General features: G+C 36.8%; 1 pseudogene; it reads right to left on the bottom strand.

Annotated features, from left to right (window-relative positions):
* The window catches only part of LOC107685864 (acyl-CoA synthetase family member 3, mitochondrial-like), a 50,049-nt pseudogene that overhangs the window by 7,838 nt on the left and 32,339 nt on the right, over window positions 1–9,872 (bottom strand).

Here is a 9,872-nt window from a genome sequence, read left to right as displayed (position 1 = left end):
ATTTTTCAGGATTCTTTGATGAATAGAAAGTTCAAAAGAACAGCATTTATTTGAAATAGAAATCCTTTGCAACATTATAAATGCCTTTACTGTCACTTTTGATTAATTTAATGCATCTTTTATATACTGTATATATATATATAGTTCAGTCATGAAACTCTAGATGGCGCAGGCTGATGGGTTGCAGACTTCATGCTGCATATGCAGACAATGAGCTTATTACCTTGCATTTATATGGCTGGCTAGCATTCACTTGAAATTCCTGCAGCGCGCTTTCAGAGTTTCTCTGAAACCCTCCAACTTCCCCAGCTCCACTTGTATAGATCTGCTACGGGTTATTTTATATGCTATTTGTACAGCAGCAGTATGTCTTAAATACTCATGGCACCGTATCGCCATATGCATTGGCAGTAGCAAGTTCCTGTACTTGCTTGCAGCAGCAGCAATAATTTACAACTACAGCAATAACCAACAGCAGCAGCAATTCAGCAGCAGCGTAGCAGATCTATTCCGCCAAGACCAAATACATTAACATTGTCATATCCATCACCATGCTAAAATCTTTAGAGTCATGATTAGGGATGGGTACCGAGAACCGGTATTTTTTTGGACTGGTACGTAATTGGGTCAATACCGGACCACCGATAAGCTTCAGGACAAATGATACTGTTATCGATACTTGCGTTATTTTATCTCCATATACTTCAATGTTAATGGCGAATTAGAAGCTGCTGCTTGTCATTTTCCTTCACTGAATGATGTGATGCGATGTTTGCTCGACGTGCTTGTGATATCCAAGCTGTGTGTTTGCGTGCAATCAGTTATGGCGGCAAAAGTGAAACTTTCTAAAGTGTGGGCTCACGTTACAAAACTAAGCGACACCAGTGTCAGACGCATATTGGTATCAGTATCGATAAAATGTAAACGATACCCATCCCTAGTCATGATTGAAATTAAGATCACATGACTAAATTTAATTACTTAGAAAGCCGGCTGTTATTGGACATTGCTATTGCAATAAATGAGTCATGGCTGATGTGAACAGTGTCAGTCCAGTATGCTTGCCATATTAGTTGGTATACAACTATATATATTAGTTTTGTATACAAAGTGTACATAGAAAAACAACTGCCTTTTTTCCCAATAGATTTTTAATAAAGCTCTAAAACATATAGCGTTTCATCATTTTTTTTCTCTTCGCCTCTCTCCCACCGTCCCTCTCTCTCTCCATCTCCAACGAGGAGCACGGCATCAATAGAGGGCCCATCTGTTCCCATATATCAGGCTCTTCATTTCAGTTTATTAGCTGGGATAAATCATAAATATTTCATTATACATCACGGGCGGCTGTCCCAGGGACGGCGCAATTTATCAGCGCTGCCCTCTCTTGCCACCCAGCACCGGAGCAATAAGCTTTCCAGTCTATTAAACAAGATTGATACAGTGTGTAAATTTAGATATAGGGAATTTCTTCACAGACCACTGCTCCACAGTGATAGGCTGGGGTGAGGTGAAGGAGAAGCGGGTGGGTGGAAGGAGACGAAGAGAGCGAGCAAGGGATGGGGCCGGTGGGGAAATGTGGCTGGGTGTTAACAACAGTAAGAGTGTATTTACACTCGCCCCGTCCCACTTTAAAATAACCATATCCGCCAGTGCAAGGTGTAATTTGGTCACAGTGGCGTAGCTTCCTTCTCTTGGAAATGAACCAGGAACATGTTTGACATGGGGAGAGATAAGCTGTTGGTGTGTGAGGGGAGAGAATATACAGAGGTTTTTATCCTCTTTAAGAATCCATAATGCCCCTGGGGAGGGATCAAAGGTCACAGAAAGTATTAAACCCTAATGTCAGGGGTTTTCTTCTATGATTAAAAGCAAAAGAAGGTTGATGTTGATGAGCATGTGGATATGAATAACAGTGTGTCCTAACCAGCTAAAAAACAGCTAAAAGCTACCTCTTCCATCGAAAAGAGTTTTTGTCCCAACCAACCAGCAAAGAATGAGCAACATTTTGTTAATGGTTTGGTTTCTGTTTCTGCAGCATTGCACTGGTGAGGCCAAATAAATAAATAATTAAATAAAAGAACAATAATTGAAATAACTTTTGATTCACTGTGATTATGTCAGGATCTTTATGCTATGTGAAAAGTACTGACGCACTGACATCGCAAAGGGGGGGGAGGCGGTCGCATTATCAAATTTTTTAAATTTCAGTACCGACTGGTACCAATGTCGGTACTTTTGACAAGACTAGTTCAGACATATACTATTTTGCAGGTAAAGTAGACTGTAATGGCCAATTATATGTGAAAATACACACAAAAAACTAAATAAATTAAAACTGAAGATCTGTGCACACACACACACACAAATATAAGACCATTCTGTACACAGTGCAAACACTGAAAACAGTTAATTCAGGGTTCCTTCATTCATTTGACGAGTTCAAATACAAAGGCAAATGATTTATATGAGTGTCCACAATGAAGAAAAAGAAAAATCGGTAACACTTTAGAATAATGGTCCGTTGTTAACAAGTAACTATGCAGGAAGTAATAGGTAGTACTACATTAACACTTAACTTAATACTATTCACTAATAGAGAAGCAAGATTAACTAAGCAGTAAGTAGTAGCAAATTTAGGACAAAGGTAGTTCCTTATTAGATATTTGATAATTACTAAAAAAATATATCCTCATTGAGAACTAATTGCGAACTATGACCAATTCATAAAGAATAACCAATTAATTACTAATCACAACAGTAACGCCTTAAAAGTGAAACATTGGGTTCTTTGTGGAAACTAATTTATGAATATGATATCCCCCAAATAAGTCGGCTACAGGTTGAAATTGTGACTACTACTCTTACCAACGGATGGATGTTCTCTGTTTATTTCAAACAAAAACATAAAATAATTATAAAAATAATTCATTTTAAAATGTTAATAATTAGGAAGTGATTGAATTAGTTCACAATTATGAGCTCTAGTTTGTGTCAGTTCAGTATGTCTCCGACTCCAAAAGACCTATCTATACCTTTAGTGACAGTAGGCTGGGGAGGACTTTTCTTGAACATAAATAATGATGTTCTCTTGACAAAAACAATTCACATCCTTAATGAAGGCATCGACTGCATTTATTTTGTGTTAAGCACAAAACCGCATATTCCAGATTACAGTGTCTGGTAAAATATCACTAGTGCCCCCCACAAATGTATGTGTCAGATATAAAATATGTTAAATAAGTTATTAAATTACTTAGTAATTACTGAGTGGTTAAGGTGTTTTTCACTTTAAAATAACGGTCCAGATCACTAGTAGTTCATGCAGGCTGACAAGGTAACGCTTGAGTAATTAGTGAGGGGCTAATGTATTTTTCACTTTAAAGCTAAAGTGCTACTAAGGAACTACTAGTGATCTGGACCATTATTTTAAAGTGAAAAACACGTTAACCCCTCAGTAATTACTCACAAGTAAATTAATAAGTTATTTAAAATATTTTATATCTGACATACATGGTTTTGAGGAAAAAAAACCCATCTATACCATATTCAAAAAAAGTTTCAGTTTAGTGACTAATAATGTCATGTGATGCATGTAACCATCAAGTAAAAAAATAATAACATCTTTTACTTGCACCCTGAATACATGTGAGTGTACAGAAGTATGTACTGTATTCAGTTTTTTTGGGAATCGTACCACATGATATTTTACAATCTGAACTAACCTAGACTTGTTAAGGTGAAATAGTCTGATGTCGAAAGAGATTTATTGACATTGAAGACAGTGATAAGGATCTGCTGGGGTCCTCTGATGTTGTGATTCTTTTGTTATCATATCTGCAAAATCGCCGTCATTTCTGTGAATTCTTTGTACTGACATTGAAATATTCCATTCAGATGATTCATGCAAATCTGATGATTTTTTTTTTAAAGTTGTCCGTGTATTTATAATGCTTAATACAGTGGTGTTTATAAGCACAGCACTGCTTCATGAACAGTGGTACCTGGGTAAATCATTGTATTTCTTCTTTTTTTGTAAGCACTCCCTACTGTGAGTTAACTGGCCATTTCCATTCAGCCCATCTGCCATTTTCATTCAGACCAATTATATATAAAATACATAATCTTTTATGATTTTGACTCATCCCTTTTCTTAGAAAATGGATTAAAGGCTGAAATGTGAGGTTTATAATTTTAAACCTTTCTGTTTTTGTCAAGTAAAGTTATTTTAATGGTGTCTTTTTCAGCCATTTTACGGTTTAGGATGTTACCATAGACACTGGCTATCTAAACAACATGTAGATCTATACTAATATCAGATTTTTCTGAAATTATTTTAACTATGCTGATACATTTTTAGAAGAATGTAAAGAGTAGGCTCATTAATCAGTATTATTTGTATTATTAGAGCTGATCTCCCCCTCCAGTCCAACAACAATGCTCATCATAGAATATGTGTTTCCAAGTGTATATGTGTATACGTGAAAGACATGTCACGCCATTGACTTACAAGCCAAAACACCTGTAAACTGCCTTTAAATTAATCAAGTGTCTCCCAGAGGCTCACAAAACTATAAGCAAATGAGACTAAATGATTGATTTTGCATTGTTTCTGAGAACACAAGCGTACATAGACATTCTCTTTAACAACACACCTAACATCAATACAAATTTTAACAGCAAATACCTCTGATTCTGCACGCCATGTTGTGAGTCATTTACATGAGTTAAACAATGACCCGTCAACTACATGACGACTTTTCTGGACGACTATTATAAATGAGTAATTGTGCGAACGCTAATATGAACCGCTGCATGAACACAGTGGCAGCAAAGGCATCAGTCTACAGAAGTCACTGCAGAAGTGCTACGGCCCAGCGGTTTTCCTAATTAAAATGATAAGAAGCTTTATTGCACTAGTTTTTTTTCTCACTGTCTGGCTGAGGTGTTTAAGTGAACACAGCCATGTTGCATGCTAAACAAGTACAAACACATGATGCAATGAGGAGATAGCATCCCACAGACAACTCATGCATTTAAAGCGAAGTCATCCTTCATAATATTTCCACATATAGTGTCATCTCAGATGGTGAGCTGAGGTTTGGTGACGAAAGAGCACTGCTTTAACATAGGAAAACCGATATGCTTGTTTAGATTTTTTAACTCTTTGATTTAACAGGACAAAACGTGTCGTTTTTGCATACACACAAAAGAATTACCCGAACATGCCAACAAACACAACTGTGAAAGCTTCTGTCACATGCCAACACTTAAACAAACATAAATAGGCTATTTTGCTGGAAGCTCAAGGTGTAAACAAAAACAATACAACACACACACATATCATACACACACATACTTGCATGAGAGGCTGAAGGGGGGTTGACAGCTCTGGAAAGGGCAGTGTGACAGAGGCCATGTTTCACGTCCAGCACACTTACACATCAGTGAACAAACACAGCGCTCTGACAAGCTGTGAGCTCCACTGCTCCTCCTCAACATGTGTGAATGACTCTATATTCCCTGACAGCCATGAGAACAAAACTGAGGTGAGGAACATAGGCTCTGTATTCTTAAAAACACACTGCTTTAGACAATGAATGTCGACTGGTTTTGTGACACTTGAACTGAGCTTCCGTTCAAGGGAGCTTCACCAAATTGCTATTTTTTTTCTCAGAATCAGTTTCAGATGATTTCGATTTCAACACAGATGCAAACAGACATAACAAAAATTTGGGTTTTAGCATAATAGCATATTTTTTTAGCATATTAAAGATTTGCTTGTGATCGGCAAGTGCTGCAGTGCTCTTTAAGATGAAAAAAGGAACAAAAACATATCAAAGACTAGATCAATGAAGGATAATGTTGACAGTCAGCATATAAAGTGCCGTCTTCTTCCAATATAAGAAGAACTCAAGAGTTGTAGACTGAGTGCGGCTTGATGGAAAGTGATCTCTGTTAAGTAACCAGATATACAGTAAACACTCACAACTACATGAATATTAATGCATGTATTTTAGAGCATTATAACACTTCCAGCTCCACAGAAAGGCTAATGAGGATGAATAACAGACAGGCACTGACAAAACACAAATGAAATGTATCATCCTTAAGCTTTTTTTTTCTCTCATACATTGCATCTCAACTTGCATATTTCTACTATACACTTCCTTTATAAGAATCAAACTCATACCACTTTAAGTGGACCAAAATGTGAACCAAGTGAAAAAGGATCCAGTTTTCTTTGCATTCACACTGGCCTTGAAAGTGGACTCATTTTGGTCCCCACTGTGATGGGGCATTAGTTCATTTTCATTGTTTATTGTGGGACACAGCCAACTTGGATATTATTGTAATGTAATACTGATAATGATGAGTGTGGGCAACATTAGCACTTAACTACTATTGTAAGGATGGACTTTGAAAGTCCACCAGAAATAGTATATCATCCAAGCATATTTGGCATCCTATTTGTAACACACTGTGACTCGGAATGCACTAATTCTAATCTTGCATACAATTTTGAAAGGATAGTATGCCAACTGGGACACAGCCATAGTCTTATTTTAGTAATTAATACCCGAGCGAGTGCTTTGCACTTGGGTGAGTGATCTTATTTGTCTAATATGATTCAGTGAGAGGGGGTGGAATTGCTTTATGTTAATAGAACTGATTGTGCAGCTTGCATCTGTTAACAGCTCAACTTTAGAATATCATGGAGGTTTTCAATTTCAACTATATTAAGCTGTAGCATTCTAATACACAATAAAATGATTAATTTCAGAGCTTCCAGAATGAATTGAGTTTATGTTCTTGCCCCACTGGCAAATTGTTTTTTTCTTGGTTTTAGCACAAAATGGATGGGTAACAAAAATACACTTAAAGATAATCTGAAAACATGTCTTTGCATCTTAATTTATTTTGCTGTCCATCTCCTGTATCAAATCCATGAAAGCAGACCTCTCTAGCTGAGAAGGACAGGAGAAGTGTAAAAATTAGACTAGGTCAAGCAGCTGTTGAGGGCATCCCCTCAGTGGGACGGGGTATGCATCAGGGAGGACATATCTCCTGGAAGACCCCAGAGCTGTTGAGTAGCAGTGCCAAAATTTAATGCTTAAGATTCACATTTACCAAGAGTAAACTGCAAACTGACCACTGTTACAAGCACAAGGCAGACTTAGAACTTAGCTTCTAGATGTGTGCGACTGTATGCTTTTCGGAAGGACATGCAGAGCAGTAGGTGCTACACACAGCCAGGAATAGGACAACCAATGTTTCTTGGGCTCTCTCGAATTTTATTCCTATTGTTATTTCTTCTGGTGTGCATTATTGTGAATGTCTGATCAGTGCACATTATTTTGAAGCAAAAAATATTTATCTTTGTAAAGACACTTCCTTAACAGGCTTAATTTTACAGCAAGGGAAACCCATATACACAGACAGTGAATTTTAAGGGCAGCTTTATAAAACACAGAGCCTACTAAAGTGTCCTCAAATAGCACATGGCTGTCAAGCGTCTGTGACAGCAACAATAAGGTCACTTCTCCCCCTCACAATGTACAATCAGCAACACTCTATCTGCCAACAAGTGCACTCTCTCTCAAAAAACAAGGTGATGGCACTGGGGACAGACATTCTTCTGCTCTTCAAAAAGAAGAAAGAGTGATTGTCGCTGTACTCAATATGTGGCCCATTTCAACAGCTGACAAATGTATGTCACCTTCACAGAATCCTCTTAGCAGGTTACTTATTAGTACATGGCTCATGAGCAACAAGACGAGATAAATTTGAAAAATCTCAGTTATACTGTACAGAATATATGAATGTTAAAGGATGAGGGGGGTTTCAAATATTGCCACATTTTACATCACAATACTGTACTGATTTTGTTCTGGCCAAAAGATTGTTTTTCTTTTATTTAATTTTTTTGGGGAAAAAAGGAGATTGAACACCATTCTTAGACTTTCAGTCTTTGAGAAGCCTAACGAATCTTGTTCTAGAGATCTCTATCTAAGAAAGACATGTTGAAAACAATGTACATTATACAATGTGCATTATTGTTTATTAATTAATAACTAATGTGCTCCTTGCTTGAAATTCAGCACTCATCCAATGAACACTTTATCCAGTTTCACTAATGCAACAGAATCACCAATGCGGCATAAATCCACAAGCAAAAGTTCCATGCAGGTCTACTCATGGCTCAGGAACACAAAGACAATTTGCAATGTTCTCATGTAAAGGATATACAGTAAGTACAGATGTAATGGCTGCTACAAATTCAGCTTTGCAATCACAGAAAAAATTGTAATAAAATAAATTATATATATATATATAACAGTAATAATAATATTTCACAATATTACTGTTTTTACAATTTTTGATTAATAAAATGCAGCCTTGCTGAGTGTAAGAGACTTCTTTCAAAAACAATAAAATATACATATATTCTTATATATCCAAATATATACACACTTTTGATCAGTAGTGTATTTCAGAGCTAAAACAGGCTTTATTAGACTCGTGACCTCCCCACTGGCGAGTTTAATCTTAGTTGAAGTGTGTGTTGGATAGGTCAGTGAGAAAGAGAGACGTGTGACCTGAGGGTGGAGGTCAGGAAGAAGGCTAAGCAAAAGAAGGGTCAGGAGGAATAGATGGAGAGGGGGATGCGTGAATGCTTCATGTGATCAAGCGATGGCTGGGATCGTTTGAAAACAGGGCTGGGTGATGAATTAGCCGCCCAGCAGACTGGAAACACTGATGCACAGAACAAAGCAAATAAAACACGCAAACTCTTCCATATATGATTAATAAACGTCTACAATCTGATCTCCGAACAGCAATAGTGGAGAGAGAGAGTGAAACAGCTAGTTAACATTCTGCCCAGCGCTCCGGTGCTCGGGAGTCAACCCTGTTACCACCTAGCTCCTGTTATTTACGAGCAGCTGGGCTAATGTGCATTCCCTAACCAGTGCTTACCCGAGCGCACCCGACTTTTAGCTTGCCTCCATTATTCATAATTATGTGTGCGCAGCATTTGGAAAATTGCTAATGCTTCTCTATGCACAGTCTTGTCTTATTTATTTTTATTTATTGTTTCCCAGAGTGTAATTAATTCAATGAAAGACCTGCTAGAGAAGAGGGCATCACCTCAACCCGCTTGTCTTCCTTCATTTCTTTTCTATTTTTTCTTGCTTTTCCCTTATTTCTTTTTCTACTGTTTATGTGTTAGAATAAATAAAATGGTTGTTTACAGCATGTGGGATGTTACTATAGTATCACTGTTAAAAATGACATAACATGTAACCAGAGACAGACAAGTCTGAAATTCAGTTGACATGGCCACAGAGTGTTCACGGACCATCTATATATTGCATACAAAAATTTTCTCAAAACTCCAATTACAATCTGAGTAAGGTAGTCAGAACACACAGGTTTTTATCAGTTTGCTGGGAAACAAAGTAATGTTTCTAAGAGATACTTCCAAGAAGAAATACTCACTGGATTTGCCAAAGTGTTTGATATTTGTGGTTTTTAATCTTTGAAAGAAGAAGCTCACAAAATTGGTGAGAAACACTGGAGTCAAATTTCACCACAAGATCAAAATGACAAATATTGAAATTTTATTTTCTCAAAGAAAATCAAGTACTTTCATCCTTAAGTCTTGTTATGATCATGTTAAAAAATCTCATTCTCATATAATAATAATATATAATAATAATATTAAACTATAGAGTATTTATACATGGTATTTGATAAGATTTTTTTTAAACACTGTGTTTGAACAGCATGATTTTCATTACATTATTACAAAAATTTATATTTTGGGAGGTAGCGCATACCAAATAAGAACGATTTTCAATTTAGCTTTT

Source organism: Sinocyclocheilus anshuiensis, unplaced genomic scaffold (assembly GCF_001515605.1).
Source record: "Sinocyclocheilus anshuiensis isolate Anshui unplaced genomic scaffold, SAMN03320099.WGS_v1.1 scaffold1018, whole genome shotgun sequence".
NCBI classification, from domain to species: Eukaryota; Metazoa; Chordata; class Actinopteri; order Cypriniformes; family Cyprinidae; genus Sinocyclocheilus; species Sinocyclocheilus anshuiensis.
The sequence above is the reverse complement of the archived record's forward strand: the minus strand, read 5'-3'. Positions and strand labels throughout refer to the sequence as shown.